The following is a 19,661-nucleotide window of genomic DNA, read 5'->3' as shown; positions in this document are numbered from 1 at the left end:
AAAATACTGAGAGATCACATTTACAACTGATCACAGGGAAAAACAAGATATGCTTTCAAACAATTGCTTTTAGTCTTCTCTCATTTGGAAGGACAGAAATAAATATCTGCATTTCTTAAAACAGTTAACATTCAGAAGGTGAAAATCACTTTGTATATAATAATGGAGATGGTCATATATTTCTTTAGTCTACTATTATGCCACTCCAAATGCTGCCAGTGTTATTTAATCTTAGATAGAGCCTGGATAATATAATACATGAATTGGACACTACATGGAAATAACAGGTAATTGCAAGCTATAAATGACTGTGGCATATGTTTGAATAAGAAGGAGCAAATAGCAAGGAGAAATGTTATTTTTCAAAAAAAAAAGCTAAACTACATAAACACATTTTTTTTATATTTCATCTTCCTGTCTCTGCAGTAGAAGGAGATGATAAATGCAGTATTATATGGAAATTCTACTGTAATAGTATTTATTTGAAGAAGGCACAGATATGCAATCTATTCCTTGCTAATTCTTTGACTGTCTGAGACAGCTAAAGACATTAAATCTGCTTTGGCATGTTTTCCTGATAGTTCTGTTTTCTTTTATTTTCTTTTTTTCTGTTATTATTATGTAAAACTTCAATAAGTAATATTTGACCAATTTTCTTAGAGATGATTGGCCCTTCAAATTTACACAAGGTTAACATGCTTACTTCATTATCTGATTCAGAACTGTGCTTCAGTATATGCACAACCTCACCTACTTTTCATGAATCGAGAGATTCATTTTGTGCTAGCTGTTGTTTAAAACATACTGTTGGGGGTAGCAATACAACACAGCTTTTGTCATGTTTGTATAATAAAGAGTGCCTTCTAGCTGCATTATAATATTACATATGGTCATACTGAATCAATTTGTTTTTCTTTGGACTTTACTTTTACATTTTGTGACTTTTGTGTTGTAGCCAACTTAGTAATATTTCAAAATTGTCCACAGGCATAACTGACATGTTACACTGAGTGTCCGTGTACGTCTGCATGTGTGCGCATTTGTGTGTGTTTCTTGCAGTTGGATGATGCCATATTCAAAATGAACTTTTCCAACTCTGCTGATTCACTTCTAAAATAGTTTCCTCCCCCCGTGCCCTTGCACTAGGTTAAGCGAATAAATAGTGAATGAGTGAATGAATGAAGTAATTAATTAATTAATTGATTGATTGATTAATAAAGTAATGATTATGACCTTTAAATATTGCAAGTCTGCTACTTGAGGAAGATCTTATTTTATCCTGTTTTAACAACAGACCTTTCTATAAGCTAATCAAAAATATATATTTGATTTTGATACTGACTTGTCTCCTGTAAGCTACTGAGTGATGTGATGTATGTCTCCACTTTATATTATGGTTCCTTGTTACATATTGCATAATGCATTTCTGTATTTTCTAGTTATATTTTGACTACGTTGTGATTACTTCTGCATGTTGATTAGCTTACACAGAGCAGTAACTAGGGTGAAATAAAGAGGTTCACTGTACTAGGTGCATTTTATGAGGGAGTGTAACTGACAATTGCAGCTACAAAACTGTCTATAATTTAAGAAGCCAAGGATGATATCATGACTTCTTCAATGAATACAATAAGCTGTCTGGTGTGTGAGTAACTGTAAAAAGGAGGTTATGCTGCTACAATAACTAGCATACTTAGGTACTAAGTGCATTCATTTAAGGAGCTGTGATATCACCCTTGGTTTCTTTAATGAAGTTGGTATTGCATTTATGCCCAATGGACACCAATCAATCTGCATTGACTGTGCTAGTCAGTGGTAGTTTGATAGTGTGCAGGTCTGGGGCAGTGTCCTGGTTGCAGAGCTCTCAACTTCTTAGAGCAGGAAATCTGGACAAAGCCATAAATAATGGGGGTGCAAAGGCCCAAAAATAGGGACACATTTTTAAATATTGCTCTTACAAATTTAGAAAGTTGATAGAATAACAGGTTTTGTATTAATTTTCTGAAGGGTATGAAATCTGAATCTGAAATGTCTGCCATTATTTTTTGACTGCAGTCTTCAAAGATCAGCCAATGATTTGCCCGAAAAACATTTTTATGAATAACAGGCAAAAATATGAGGCAAAAATCTGGACATTCTGCAAACATCTGTTCAGTTGAGAGGTATGCGCTGGGTGACAAATGACTTGTGACTCTATGCTGACTGTCCTTGGCAGTCCTTGTCAGTCAGAATTTTGTGACACATGTCCAGAACTGTTTCCTCATCTAACTTAATCAATCTCTGTCTAGATAGGGCAGTATTTTCACGGTACAATGAAGATTATGTAGTGAACCAGGGTTATTTATGGTTGTTCTTTATGAAACAAATGGATTTATTTTCAGTTATACTATTTACTTTATATTCATGTTGCAAACATAGGATGAAGGGAAGAGTATGCTTTGGATGTTGGGTATCTTAAGGCATGGTGTTAAATGCATCAATAACTCATGTCAGCTTTCTTTTTGTCATGATACAGGGGTTTGCCAGTGCAGCTCTACTGAGTTTCTAGCTTTGTTAGGTATTCAGTTTGTAATCTTACTTGTAGACATTTAAACTTCAGTATGCAAGAAAAATTAAATAATGTGTTAAGAAGTGAATACTTATTTGGGTAATAATGTAGTTAATGTGCAATATTTAATCAATATATGAAAATTAATAATCCAGTTGAAAGTAAATTAACTTGAAAATCAAAGTAAAAACAAGAATATAATCATATAATTTAAGCAAAAACAAAGGCAGAACAAGTGGTAATGGCGATACCTAAGAGGAGGGAATCTTGGATTGTTATGCCTCAGTAAAAGGGGTAGAAAGATTTTTTTTCTAAAAGTGATCATTGGATCTGTGCAGTGTCCAACTTGATAGATTCTGTTAAAAGTGCCATATAATTTCTCAAGAGGATGGAGTGAAAGAAATAAAAGACAGGAGAAAAAAATGAAAACATAAGAAGGTTTGAGAACAGTTAGGTAGTAATACATATGCATAATATGTGCATCTTCACATATTGTCCACTTCTACAATGTTGAATGTGAAAGAAAAAATAGAAAATAAAGTGTGATATTAATATAAGAACCTATATATATATATATATATATATATATATATATATATATATATATATATATATACTGTGCAAAATTGTATTAATTATGAAGAATAACTGCAAATATTATTCCCAAAGTATGCTTCTGTTAACTAAATATTTCTCAGTAGTTAGTGTATTATAATTGTTTAAGGAATGAATTGGGCATGGCTAAGCAAATCATCCAGTAAGTGAATGCTACTATTAAGATTTTGAGAGAAGAACAGAGATGCATATGTATAAAAAAAACACCAAAAACTTATAGGAACAAAACATTTCTCACTACTGCCACTAAATCCACTCTTGCATAGGCATTTCTCTTACCCAGTCTTCTGTATGCTTCCCCCATCCTTATCAATATCCAAACTAGCTCAATACAGAAACTAGAACAAATGTACAACAAAACTGCTAGATTTATTCTAAACCAAGCACTCTTTTCACATTACTGACTCTCACTAAACAAACTTTAGTGGCTGTAATTTTCGCACCTTCGCCTACAATCGCAACTCCACACTACCTTTTCCATACTCAACAACCCCTCTGCTTGCCCTGCTCTCACCTCCCATGTTACTCCCTTCTCTGCCCCCACCTATCCAGAATTGCTGATCAGCATCTTCTCTCAGTTTATAAACCCAAAAGAAATATTGGCAAACTAGTTTACAAACACTCTATCTCACTAAATTGGAAGAAACTCCCTTTCCATATTAAATCCAACCTTTCCTTTCCCTGTTTTAAAAAAGGAGCTTAAATCCCACCTACTAAACTTGAAATTATGCCATTGCATTGTCCACATGTAGTGTTAGTCTCTCCCACTGTATAACCTGCAGCAAACGAATATTCCAAACTATTAAAACAAGAAGAACTGGCTCCAAAATCCACAAATCGCACCCACTAGTGTACGATGTTCTTAACGCAAAGATAAATTTATTTTCTTTGAGTTAAGAACATCCCACTGTATAACCTGTTACACCTCATAACTTTCTTTGTTAGTAACTTCTGCTTAGACTAATCTCCTTAACCCTCAGCACTACTACTACTATAGCCCTACTATAACCCCCTCCCATTCTCCACACTATCTTTTTCACCTCCATTTCCATCAATATGTATACATTGTCCTTCTTTTGAACAATAATTATCTTTTTGATTTTACTCTCATATGTAGCAAATTTTAGTCCACCATTATCAGTGCAAACCTTAATGTTCGTAATTTTTTTTCTTTTGTTTTTCTCTATATAATTAATTTTGTATTTGCAGTGTTGTTTTTAACAGTTTTTGTCCTGTATGTTTATCTTTGCTGGGGCTCTTTCCTTTTGGGTTGCCACTGAAAATGGGTTGCTTACTATCAATGCAATGTAAATAGTTAATAATCTTTTCTTTTTTACAATTATTTTGTATTGTCATTGTTATATTGTCACTTTATTTTTACTTATGCTTGCTTGGGATTTTCCCCTCGGGTCTCCTCTGAAAATGGGTTTGTTTGCAAACTCAATTGGACTAACCCAGTTAACAAATGTGACATAAATAAATAATAAATAATATAGCTGAGAAGGGTAGCCTTGGATTGAGTGATTAGATTTTCTGGATAATTAAGAGAAATTAATGATTGCACTCTCATGCAAATCTAAAAGAAGAATTACTAGTGATAAAAAGGATAAAAAGAAGAATATGGATCAAAATGATGCTGCCTCATAAGCTAGTAGATGCTATAAAGCAACAAGGAGAGTGACAAATGCAAAGATGGCTACCATTGCTTAGGATCAGACATAATTTTTGAGATGCCCATTACTGACTGTAAGATTGAGGTTAATATTAAAAATGTGAATGGCTGAAAGGTAGCCTAAAGAACTAATATTGCTACAAGATCCATGCAGTATGAAAATGTCAGATTAGGTCCTAACATGGTAGAACCATTCTGTGCCCTCTGTTTTTCAAATTGATTTTCTTTTTGAAGACTTAGGAAATTCAGTGGAAATTATACTTTTGAGATTTTAGCAACAAACATCTACAAAATGAATGAATACTGCCAGTAATTAAACAACAAAAGTGACATGTCATTACACCTTACTTCTGTACTTTTCTGCTTACTTCTCCAGCCCCCCTTGTTTATCTAAAACTTTCCCCCCAGCTTCATATCTCAACCATATTGCTACTGCCACACATTAATTTCCCCTCAGCTAATCACCTCATCATACATTTCCTTGCATCTCTCTCCATCTCATCTATTATTCTCTCCCCACCTATTTTGCCTTCTTCTTCAACTCCTACCCTCCCTCCTTTCATGCCTATGATTCCACTGTCTATAGCCTACACCTAGTAATTCATCCTTATAACCAAACATTTCCCACTATAGCAAGCTTCTTATTTATTTACAACTCTATTTTCATCTTTATACATGAATTCAGTATGTTTTGCCTTCTATCTAGAATATTCTGGAATCAAACAATTCCCTTTGTAGGTATCTCATGACCCCATATATTAGTGGGTTGTTCTGCAACTGTTATACTCTGCAAACAAACTTGTCTCTATTCTGTGTATTTTATGACCTTGTATACCTTCTGAGTATACTTTATGACCTTGCATACTTATAGGTTTCTTTTCAAATTGCAGTGTGCATATTTTATGCCCTGATATATTTATGTCTATCCTTTAACTGCTATTTTATGTTCTATTATGTTTGTGTCTGCCCATTAAAATTTGATAGAAATTGTTAACATTAACATTGCCATTTAATTATTGTGTGCATCCTATATCATGTTATATTTGTGTGCATCATTTGAATTGATACAAACTGTTAATACTATTTTTTAAAATTGAAATTCCCTTTTCTATCATTTTCTGTATTTTTTCTCTAGAGCTTTTCTCCCCTGGTGTAGAACAGAGTGTGTGTTGTAGCTTTAAGAAGCATTTCAAAGTGAGGGCACATGCATATAAATAGAGAGCACGTGCAGGCAGTAGTGCCATTTTGAGAGAACAACCAGAGTGCTAACATGTATAAGTACAGTAGTCTATCTGTTTATAAGTTTATTTAAGTTAATAAGTCTCAATCCTGATTTGTTTGTATATAATAAAGATGCTTGAACTGAACCCACAACTGTTCGACTGTTTTATCCTGACAAGGCGAGCGGAATGGTGCCAGAATGGGTTTAGGAGTGAAACTTCTTCAAGCAGTGAGGTGCAGGGTTAACAGTCAAGGTATATTGAGCAGGTTGAATGATACAGTGCTCAAATGATCAAGAAAGTCCAGAAACGAATTTCAGGTAATGAAAACCTAGCAGAAATTATTTATTTCATAAAGAAAATGATACAAAGCATCTGCAAAGCACAAAATGCATTATTAATCACATGCAAAGCACAAGGCATATTATTAATCAAACAAAAAGCAGAAAACACATTATTAATTAAGTGAAATGCTCAAAACCATGATATTTCATAAAGTTATTCAAAATATTTATGAGTGTGTTCAGAAATACTTCTGACTTGCGCAGCAATCATGTTAAAAGTAAAACAGACACAAGAAAAGTATAATGAGCATGATAAAAGTCAAATGAACATAACAAGTACAATAAAAGGGCAAAGTGACCATGGAAATACAAAGCAGATGTGTTTTTCTAGCAAATTACTATGTTTTTTGATATGTGCTACTATTTTGCATTGACCAAAGCTATTTAGAGCATAAGTAGAGTTGTTAGAGGTTTACTATCAAAATGTTAAAATTCATTTGATCTAACATCCATATGATCGACCCATATGGTCGACACATGAATATTAAATAGTTCATTTGGTTGACAGGAAGTGCATTCAAATTACCTGTCAGCATTATGTTGCAAACATTGCAATGATTTTCCCTTGTCTGCACTGTTGTGCAATCTCGAATTTGTAATATATAAGTAGCAGGGGGTGTGGGGGGTGCAGGGGGGCACACTAGTGTTAGTTTGCAGGTGTTTTTCGATCATTTAAATTTAGACATTGTTTTTTCGGTATTTTGAACATTCAGTGTAATGACTTTCGATGTTATGAACGTTGACCATATGAATTTCAACATTTTGATAGTAAATCATTGTTCAAAGTATCTCAGAATGTGCAAACTGTTTGCAGTGGGTGCTTTATTACAGTAAAATTCTTTAGAACAGTTTCTTGTGCTATATACACTTCATTTGCAGAGTACAGTCATTTCAAAGTGTTTCTTACACTGTACAGAGTTATTTTGCAAAATACAACGATTTCAAAAAGTTTCTTGTGCTGTATACAGTTTATTTGCAGAGTGCAGTCATTTTAAAGTGGTTCTTACACTGATAAGGGGTGGTTTCACAAAGCACAGTGATTTGAAAGTGTTCTTGTGCTATGGAAACATTTTACAAAGTGCAGTTATTTTGAAGTCTGTTGTGCTGTTGAGCATAGTTACAAGTTCTGGCATATATGTGTATGTGTTCATACATAATTCCAAGTTGTTTATTACTGTATGTTGGCATGGCACAGGCATTTCACAGACCCTATCCACTTGTGTTTGATCATAATATTGCAGAGAATTGCAGAGTATTTGAGCCGGAATACAATATTTTCATATGAACAACTTTTTCTAACAAAGATGCACTTATTCTGCTTAATCTAGTGGGGTAAGAAGCCAGTGAAAGAGAACATTAATTTTGTATGCACCAGCAATTTGTGCAGGAGAAGGTGAAATCTGCCATATTGTTGTACAAGCTAAATCAAGGGAGCACCCTGAGTGCTTGAAATATAAATTTAGAGAAATGTTCAATTCCCAGATGTTATATTGGAGAGGCTCTTATTTTATACAAGAGACCAAAAGCCAGGCAAAACTTTTGCAGCTTATATTACTGACTTGAGAAACAAAGCTAAAATGTGCAGGTTTGGTGATTGGAATGATGAGTTGATAAAAGATAGGCTTGTGTGTGGTGCTAATAATGCTGCTGTGAGAAAGATTTTGCTTCGAGACAGTGATTTAACATTAAGCAAAGCCATAGAGAGTTGTCAAATACACACGCTTACAGAATGGCACATAAATATCCTTGCAAGTGATGAGCATGATTTTAACAGTCTCTAGGGCAAGTGTAGACAGCATGCAACCCATGGCTAACACAAACAGGCCCATGCACATAGTAGCTAGAGCCCCTGCAGGATTTCCAGGGAGAATCCATACCTTTCCAGCAAGTTCTAAGACTAGCCTAGTAAAATGGACATGCTCAGTGCAGCATAAGGGTGAGTCAGGAAAACCCAAGTAAAGTCTCATTGTTAACTGTCATAATTGCGGTGCCAATCATGAATCCAAAAGAGAAAAGTGCTTAGCATTTGGTTAGCAATGCTACAAGTGTAAAAAATGGAACCGTTTTCAAAAGCTTTGTAAATCAAGCAAGCCTAATTAATTTATTAAGAAAGGTCACTCAAAAAACAAGTTGATCATATAGAAAGCTGCACATCTACTTTCTATGTAGATGGTGTATCGGTGGTTGGTGAAAAAGTTAATGCACTACATTTGTTGGCAAAAAATGAAGTGTTTTGTGCTGTCCTGATCAATGGTAAACCCACAGAGCTCAAGGTGGACACTGGCTCAAAGTGCAATGTTATGTCATCAGAAATATTTGCTAGAGTAAGAGCTGGTGAACAACTTAATTTGGCCAAATGTGCATAGCTTCTTGCTTATGGAGGCAAAGGTCCTAATGTTCTCATTCCTACTTCCTTACAACATAAGTACATCCAGATTTTGCATCGTGGTCACCCAGGTTCTGAAGCTACCAAAATAAGGGTGAGAGGGCTAGTATTTTGGCCTTCTTTGTCAAAAGATATTGATAAAGTACTATTGTCTTGTTCAGTCTGCAATAGTATTAAACCACATTTGTAAAAAGAGCTACTTCAGCTAAACCAGATTCCTGAACTAACTTGGTCAGCAGTAACCACTGACATATTTGAGTGGAACAGTCAACATTACCTAGTGGTGGAAGATGCTTATTTGAATTGGTTAAAGATTGATCTGCTACCTAACCTAATGCCAGTGCTGTCATTACTAAGCTGAAACATCATTTCTCAGTCCATGGTAGTCCACATAAAGTTATTTCTAGCAACATTGCCCAGTTTACTAGTTGGCTGTTTCAGAAATTTTCAAATGAGTGGGACATTAACCATGTTACCAGTTGACCTGAGTAAACATAGTCAAATGGTCTAGTTGAAAGTGCAGTACAAAGTGCAAAGCACTTACTAGAATAACATGGAATTTTAGCCATATTCTAGGCATGCAGTGCATTCCTCCCTCTGACCAGAATTCATATACCCACTCTTAATTGAAAGTAATTGCAGTGCAACATATTAGACAGTAAGTACCTGTGCATCCTTACATTAGTAACTTGGCATAAAATGTCATGTGTAAGTATGTTTGAGATATATTTATAAAGTTTCCCATTGATTGGTGACCTAAGTTATCCAAGTTATGAAATATATGTATGGACTGATTTCTAATCTCGGGACTTTCACTGAAGCTACTTATTGATTTTAACTATGCCTCATTGCACCCAAGACATTGTTTTTTTGGTCATGCCATGCTGTGGTGACAAAATAATTTCTTCATCCTATGAAACATCTAAGAGGTTTACTTCTGATGTAATGAGGACTCAGTGCAGATATATTTTGGACTTGTGCTATGTTATACTTTCTAACCTGCAACCACAGCTGTGTATAATGAACTTGGCAGCTTGATGCACTGTGATAGTTATGTAGGCCTATTGATAGAGTACATTCACATAGGGTATAGCTCAGACACAGACACCTTTTCATAAAAATGCTTGGCCAGCAAAGTTGTAAATTCTGTAATTAACTGTAACCTGGCTGTGTTTTAATAGAATAATAATGTAACAGTTGTAAGGTGAATTTCTGAGTGCCTGGTCATAACTTTTAGCAATGATTCTTTTTCAATGTGTTGTGAAAAAATAGATAATAGTAAACAGTACTTGCATGGTCAAACATTTATTTTAATGCTTACATTATAAAAATAAAGCATAAACATTTATGATTTTATTTTCTATAAATATATATATATATATATATTCAATATGAGATAATGGAAATGTGCATATTTATGAAAGAGAAATATGCATATTTTTTATGAAATGAATTAAAGATATTTGCATTGTAGACATTGTAAAGCTATAAAAATAATAAAATCTGAACATTGAAGTCAAAAGATGGGCTGCATCTTCACTGCACTTTGAGGGATCCTGGTTGTGTATTTCTGTATTAAACTATGTTCAGACAGTTCTGTGATACAGCATTTTCACATAAATGTAACCTACAACCACATAAAATAAGCTGTGTAGACCTGTGAAAAAATTGTAATACAGTAAACTGTCAGTTAACCGGAACTTAAGCAAGCGACACTCTGAAGCAACCAGCAAATAAATATCAAAGAAATACAGTGCAATTCTCATGTGTTGCACTTTCTGTTTTCCTCCACAGAAACATACCTTACGTTTTTAGAGGTTTATAGTTTTAGAAAGGAAGATAGGAATAAATTACCTCTCTCCCCAACCTAAGAACAAGTCAAACAAACAAATAGTACAGGCTACAGTATTAGGTCTGTTTTTAATAGTAAATCTCAAGCAACAAGAAACTGCAGTTATCCAGCATCTACCAATCCCCATGGGTGCCAGATAATGGAAAGTTTACAGTATCTAAATGACAATTACAATGGCATATATTTAAGGAATAGATTCTTGGGTTTCTTTCTCCTGTGTCCATATATATTTAAAGAAATGATTATTAAGAAATTATTCTACTGTAGAATTGTTGTTATATATAAATGTGTATCATGCATGCATTTATTACTAGTATTTCTTCAGGTAGTGTGAGATACTGCCTGTTTACTTTGCAAACAGAGGGAAGCAGGCATTATATGCTGTGGTATAGATCTCTGTTTCCAATGAAGGGCTATGATTATTGGCATGTAGGATTCCAAGATGTTATCATGTTTTGATACCACAGTAAGTGAAGGTGTCCCCAGAGTGTATTTAGCATGATTAAATATTACAATATATAATGGCTGTGGTCTTATAGCTTGACTCTTGCATGGTAACAGGATTTCTCCATGTATTAATTTTAAACAAGACAATTTTAAAATATTTTCTTTTCAGTTTTCTGCTAGAACAGCTTATGTTTATTTACGTATTTGTTTATTTATTTATGTTTTTTCCTCATCAATTTTGAGTATATGGGAGTGCCGTTTAGTCTGGAGATTTGCTCAGGGTACCAGATGAGCTAACTATGATTCTGAGGATAACCAAAGAACAGTCAATGACATCACTGCATCACATCCAGCTCCTTGGTACAGCACCATGGGCCAAGTCTCTCCAGACGTGGCAGGGGCACCCAGGACTGTGATGTGAGCTGTCAGTTTGGGTGCTCTAGACTGTGTTAGAGTAACACTGACAGCTGATCCAATGCATGACCTGTTGTGTAATTCTGACCCTGTGGCAATAATTACCTCTGTGCTGACCACTGACTAATTCATCTATAAGTGGTTTCTCAAATGTCTGAAGCCACAGGATTTTTTTCTAATCATTTCAATGATGTAATTGACTGCCTTCAAGTTGTGTTATGCTGTACATAATTGACATTATTTTATATTAATCCAGATACTGATGCTGCTAATGCTCTATGTGGCAATGTCCATGCTTCTGTGTATGTATCTCTTGATAGATGACATAGAGGGAATAATTTTCAGGATCAACATTTTACCTTAGCCTTCCAGCATTGATTACTGTACTACATATTTTCTTGTTGTCTACCAGTCTTGCATGCACAAGTACACCTCTGTATACATACCAGAGTTACATATGGCATTTTATTAGATACTGTACTTGCCTTAACCTGGGCACTACAAGCACTATACTGACATGTTTCTCTTTTTTATCTTCTTACTGACATATGCTTCCCATGTGTGCCTTCAAATATCTACCTGCATATATACACATACCTATGTTGCTGTATCCTGAGCAATGGTGCAATGATGTATGTTCCATGGCTGATTTGTGATGACTGTCATTGATGCTCTACATGACTGAATGTATTTTACATCTAACTGATTCGTATTGCAGCATTTACTTGTGCACTGTAGTTTTAGTTATGTGTGACATTCCACATCAGGCATGTTGCATGAAACTTGTTTGGGGTATAATGTTCAATGTGGACAACATTAGATGTGCTTTGTGCTGCTGTTGTGGGGTAAAACTGTGTTAACTTCACTGTTTAGCTTGTGTTTAGGCTGTGTACTTCTGTACATGTGACTTGTCTTGACTTAAAGGTGTGTGTCAGGTGCTTTGTGAAGCCCCTGCACTGGCCCAGTAATCAAGGAACCTCAATCCTCACCATTAGCACCTGTGAAGGATGTGCACACTGGGAGGATGACAAGTACACACACAGTAAAATACAATTTCCCTTAAGAGCAAACAGAGATCACAGTCAGTCTGGCGGAGGTTTCTCCCTCTTTCTCCAGATCCCCAATAAGACACCCCACTGGCACATCTATAGGGTTAAAAATTTCAGCTGAGCAGTCAAGCCAAAACCTACAGAACACTCTCTGTCCAACCAGTGCTTTGTGTCCCTGCCCAAGTAGCTGACACGCACACACTTTGAGATTTGCTTTCTATACAAACATACAATCCTAGGAAAGGCTGGCACAGGTACACACACTTTGAGATTTGATTTATATACAAACACACACACAATCCTGGGAAAAGCTGGCACAGGTTTACTAGCTACGTCCCCTTCTGCCCAGATTATAATGTAGTAATCACTACCACCAACCACCCTTAATTCTCAGCTACTATAAGGACCTTATCAAAGGGTGACCAATTCTATTCTGTAATGTTACTATTATCCAAATGGGAAGTGTGTCAAAGACTTTTAAGGCTATTGGAGTGGCCTATACAGTATCACCAAATATGTTTGCAAGTACTCTAAGAGCTTATACATCTCTAAACAAACCAGCCACAATTAAAAGATTTAAATATATTTAATAATAATTAATAAAAGAACAAGACAATACTCAATAACTCAATACAGTGATAACAGAGTTCAGAATCACAGAAAATATTTTAAAACAACATTGCAGGACAGGCTCACATAAATCCAGAAAATATCTAAACTAATCTTACTATATTCCTATCTATCTCTAAGAGAGATAACTGTAATCTAATATTTACTATTAGCAAGGCAGACGTGCTGAATGGGCGTTTTCAGGTCCAAAGACAAGAAACAAAATGCACAAACGTTCTCTGGGAGATAGTTCTTAAATTAATATCAAAACATTATTGGTGGGTCAACTGGATGACATCACTATTTGTCACTTGCCTTCAGTTCCCAGGCTTACAGATACCAACAGAATTTAACATTTCTCTGTAAAAAATACTTATCTCTCAGAAGTTTGCCTAGAACTGAAAGTCAACAGAACAACGTACCTCCCGTGTGGAACAACACCAATAAGTTCACAATATAATCCACACCAGTAAGTCGAACCACAGAACAAAGTATTAGCAAAATAAATCCACCGGAAAGGCTAAATCCACGAATGTATTTAATAAAAAATGCAGCAGTTTCAAACGTTAAGCGCTTTCACTAGACGCAGCTAGCTTCTTCAGAACGGTTAAAACAGCTGATTCCACCTTGTTTTAAATAACAAAGCGCGCCAAAATGCTAAAATACCTTATTTAAAGTCATATAAACATTATGAAAATAATGTCATACATATAAAAATACAATTTGTAAATTCTTAAACAACAAATATATACTATTAAGTAACACAATACTCTACAAAAAAATGTATAAAATATTGACTTCTATTACTAAATCTAATTTAATTTGATTTGCTTAACACAGTGAATTAATGCAGGTACTGTAGTAAATATAAATATAAATGTTACAATTGTGAAATACTATTATTCAATTAATGTTCAACATCAAGAGGGGCTTGATGGTAAAATAATCATTAATGCCCGGTCTTTTATTGGCATCCGTTAGGATTTGCCAATATAACTCTCTAAAGGCAAGGAAATTTTTTGTATTACCACCTCTAGGGTTATCTTTAACTATCTCTAAAATGGCAAATTCAAATACGTGTTCATTACCCTCAGTGATAACGTGCCTAGCAAGTGCATTCTTAGTATCTTGTTTTTTTATACAATATAAGTGGGAATATATCCGTTGTCTAAAGAGTCTTTCAGTCTTGCCCACATAAAAAGATGGGCAGACTGTGCATAAAGCGATGTATACTAACATCCTAGACTTACAATTACCCTTAACCGGGTAAATTCTAGTGCTGTTCTCGTTACCCAATTTTATTGTGTTCTTGATACAAATACTGTTGCACTGTCTGCACGTCCCACATCTCGATGTATGCGTACTCTCAATGGGTTTCAAATTGCCACCTTTTTCCAATATTTTCTTAACATTCAATCCCATTTTATTCACAAATTTGGGTTCTGTCCCTAATATCCCAACAACATCTGGATCGTTCAATAAAAGGTGCCAATTTTTAATTAAAATGTTCTTAATATGATGACTATAAGGGCTAAATTCTAAAATACAAGCTCTATGGAATGTGGTAACTTTAACTACTGAGACAACCTGATTTGTGTCCTGCACGTTCAAAATGTTAATATCAGCCATTATACTAGATGTACTATTTGTCCCTAATAGAGGTTTATATTTTACACCCCATTGACTTATCACGTATGCTGATATATCCACCATCAAATCATTATCATAACCTCTATCCAAAAACAGTGATGTAATGTAATCAATTTCCTTGACCATGTCGTTATAGTTGGAACACATTCTAACTGCCCTGACACACTGTCCTTTGTAGATGTTTCTCTTCGTCTTTCTGGGATGATAACTATTAAAGTCCACATAAGAATTGATAAAAGTGTCCTTTCTATACACTGTGGATTTCAATATGTCCCCCTCAGCTACAATCAGAGTGTCCAAATAAGGCACTCCTTGTTTGTTAACCAATGATGTAAATTTTAAGTAATTGGTACTGCTGTTAATATAATTAATAAATGCCTCAAAGGACTCTAGATTCCCTTTCCATAATATATATATGTCATCAAGGAATCTAGAATAGTGTACAAGGGAATTCACATAACTCCCATTCAATACGTGTAGTTCTTCCCATTCAAGCATAACCAGGTTGGTATATATAGCCACCCCTGGTCTGCTTGAATATTTCCCCTTCGTGAAAAATAAAGTTGTTATCTAAAATAATACTCATGAGCTCTGCCAATAGTTGAATTCTATCCCAAGACATAGTTGTATGTTTTCTCAAACTATTGGTAAAAGCTTCAATGCCTTCATCCATAGGGATGGAACGGAATAGATCAACTACATCTATAGTACTGAATAAAATGTCATGATGATACTTGTTGACAGGAAAATGTGATAAAAATTCCCAAGAATCCTTTACCAGATGTTTCACTTCCTTATAAATAGGCTTCAATAACGTGTCAATTACCACACCTATTGGAAACGTTTTGGACCTACTTCCTGATATAATAGGACGAAAAGGTGGATTCACCTGATTTTTATGTACCTTGGGAATCCCTATGATGGTAGCTAGGACTGGATGTTCAACTATCATATACCTGTACATTTCCTCAGAAATGCGGTGTTCCAAAAGGTATTCTTCAAGGTACATGTCTATTCTATGGTACGCTATATTTACCTCATTAATTGAGGAAGTAGAATAATTACCTGAATGATGTAAAATGTCCAGGATGCTGGCATTGTAACTAATGGTGTCAAATATAACTATGCCGCCTCCTGAACTGAAAGTCGTAAAACAGTTAAACACTTTTACATTTGAAACCTGTAATTATTTCTGTTTCCAGGCAACAGAAAGAAACTTTTAGCTGTAGACATCCTGTCTCCTAGCTGCCTTGAAACTGAGATAAACACAGTAGTAAAACTCTTTGCTTTTCTTGAGGGTTTACATGTTAATTCTGTCTGTTCCAGCCTCTACCATCAAAATATACATTTGCATAGGCATATAGTTTATATACATTTCTGTTCTTTTCCAGTAGGGTACATTGTGGTTACATTCTTGAAGCTCAGTACATAACATACAGTTCAACACACACTCTTCTGCACCAGTAGTATAATATCCACTTAACATATCATTTTCTTACATTTGTAAGACAAGCATACGAATCATATTAATATTCACAAATGACATAGAATTATTTACAAAATTCCAGCTAGCTGGGCTGGCAACCTCACATGCTGCCATGTTGACTGAGCTAGGACATACAGCAAAAGCTTCCAATGCTCGCACCTATTTTTTTCTCATCCCAGTGTTCTCCTGATTATCCTGTGACAGCTTTGATACCTCCTCATCTGACATTTGTGCTTCCTGGAGTAGTTTACCCACACCTGCAACTGGTATGCCTCTGTGTTTTGATGTTGTCGTGTACTCATGGCACATATGGTAACACATGGTAATAATCTACGGTGTTTATTTCAGGTGTATATTGCAGTGCACCACTGCATGTGTCCAGATATCAGAATCATGCTTTCAGCACTCCTAACACACACTCAGTGGTGCTCAATATCAAGGTATGTGATCTGTTGTATGCTTCCTCAGCAGACATTGATGGGAGTCTGTATGATATCATAAGCCAAAGCTGCAGTGGATAACTAAAACTATCTGTTTTTAGGAAGTTGAGAAAGAATATTTGCTCATCAAACTTCTTGTTGCAATGTCTCGCTACTGTTTACAGTATACTAGTGGTCATGTACCTGTTATATTGTCTGGCTACTGCTTACAGTATGGTAATGGTCATGTACCTGTTGCAATGTCTGATTACTGTTTACAATATAGTAATGGTCATGTACCTGTTGCAATGTCTGACTACTGTCTACAGTGTATTAGTGGTCATGTACTTTACTAGTAGAAGACTCACTGGTACTTCACCATGTTGAAAAGCAGCTCTCAGAGCACTTTTCCTACAAATCGCAGAATTATGCACAACAACAGGGTGTATTGCCATGATATTGGTAATGAAGATATCTATGGAGCTCACCACCTGATAATTGACCTCCCTATTTATTTACCATTTGGCATTGGGTACAGCTGAGGTTTTGATTGGGATGTGGGTGCAGTTCATTGCACAAGGACATGGGAGAAGTTGGCAATGGCATAGAACTGTTGCAAGACAGTTCTTAGCTCCATGGATATTGCTGAGAAGTAAATACTTTCATCCACTTTGGTGCACATTGCTGTAAGAAATTATCACACTATCTGACATACAGCTGTCTGTGACACTTCAGGATCATAGCCCATATGCTGCTGGAATATTCCATACGACAGTATACCCAGACTTTAGACACACGTTTGCTTTAACTGGTACTGAGCTACTTCACAGACTGTGAGCATACATGTGAGGTTTACATGGCCTGCACACAGCCTACATCAGCTCTGCATGCAATCTCTATCTATCTATCTATCTATCTATCTATCTATCTATCTATCTATCTATCTATCTATTATTTCCTGTTCAGAGAGCTGGCTTAACTGCAGCAATGCTCGGTGCCTTTCTGGCTTCCTTCTGGGCTGCATTTGCAGATCATCCTCTTATTATGGCTTATAGTACTCCAACTTGCTCTAATATATTTAATGCTAATTGCATATTTTAGTTATATTTAGTGGAATCTGCAGGATTGTTTATGAATTCATAGAATAAAATAGCATTAAGGGTAAGCATAAATGGCCTTCACCCAGTGCGTTTATGACATTGTTGGCTTATTGTCTGTCTCATTTTATTTGCGTTGGGCTCACTTATTGTGTTTTGGAATCCAGCAAGTGTGCATGGGATCCACAATTATCGTAAGCTGTAAAAATTATTACTTACCCCTGTTTTACCATCCGTTATGAAATCACATCTGCTGCTGATAACAACAATGTCTGCGTTCAGTGGGATGTGCTGTCAGTAACTTTTTTTAGGAATCTGGCCAATAATTCATTCATTTGAGTGGGAGTCTTAACTGAAAGCTGTGGGGTGGTTGGCCATCATACCATGGGATCAGTCTCATTTTTACACTTGCTCTGAATATCTCTTTCCATTGGTAGTTAATAGGTAAATTGTGATGCACTGAACCAATGCTTAGGTTAAGATCAGCAAAATGATAGTTAATTTTATTTTTGCTTTGCATTTTATTGTTTCAACTAATTAGTATTTTACTATTAAGATAATGGAAATCTTCAACAATAACATTTATTGTTCATTAACTATTAAGTATTAATATATTATACTATACACATGTTTTAAAAAAACTAATGTACTCAAAAAAGTGATGAGTTGATTTTTTTTTAAGTTTGGTATTGTAACTTACATACGCAACCAATGAGGTTCAGGGTATTGCAAACCTATGAAACTACAAAGGTACACTATACCTTTATTGATCTTCAGGTGCTTTCAGGAAGTGTTGTTAATGAGTTTATAAAAGGAAGATCACTTGTTATGTGTGCATTCTGATGAAGTCTTGGGAAGTGTATGGGATGAAAACGATCAATGTTTCTTGAATTTTATTTAATCCAGGCTCTGGTTTCTGGCTCCATCCTACTTCACATGCAATATTTATGGTTTATAATCCTTAAGTATAATAGCTATAGACTAATTCAGAATATGGTTAGTGAAACCTTTCAGGAAGCATTCACAGTACAGGACTTCACAGCTACATAGTAGTTATCTATGTTGAGCGCTGCTATCAGTACAAGAAAATAAGCTAAGATCAGGTTGATTATTATCATTAAGTTTGTTTGTCTTTACGGCTTTTCCCAATTAGGGATCACCACAGTGGAACTCCGGTCCGCTAATGATAGGCAGTAGATTTTTTTTTTTTTTTGGTGCCGAGTTGCCAGCCCGACGCCCAACCTTCAACGAAGGCACGCCTATTCACACATGTTGTTTGAATGCCACTCAACCACAAGGAGGACATGTAGACTCCACACAGAAGGCACTCCAGCTGAAAATCAAACAGGAGAACCTCTTGCTGTGAGGCAACAATGCTACCACTGCACCATTGCGGCTTCTTTGATTATTATCATTAAGTAAGTAAAAGAAAAGGTGTTTTGAAAAAACAAGCCTACTTATAGCAAAAGCATAAAGTACCTAAAGATAAGCAATAATTGCATATGAAGTATTATGTAATACTTTGTGTGTATTTGAACACTGAGGACAGACACGGCTATGTGAGGTCACACTTGAAAGACCTAAAGCAAGTGGAAGACTGGCAGCTCTTTTTAATCATTTTTTTTTTTTAAATAAAGATGTTTAAAATGTTTTATGTAGAGATATCCTTATGTGGACACCCTGTTGGCAACTTTAAAGACTAGAAAGGGATAGATAGGAAAAACTGAAAAAAGGGGAGATATAACAAAAGAAGGAATCACAGAAGGAAAACATCAAGAAAGTTATGCTGGATGAGGTGGGAGAGGAGGGGCACTATTTTTTTTCAGGAGATAAACCCCCTATTTTTTTCAAAT

This window comes from Protopterus annectens, chromosome 5.part0 (genome assembly GCF_019279795.1).
Source record: "Protopterus annectens isolate FY-2018-M chromosome 5.part0, PAN1.0, whole genome shotgun sequence".
NCBI lineage: Eukaryota > Metazoa > Chordata > Ceratodontiformes > Protopteridae > Protopterus > Protopterus annectens.
The sequence above is the reverse complement of the archived record's forward strand: the minus strand, read 5'-3'. Positions refer to the sequence as shown.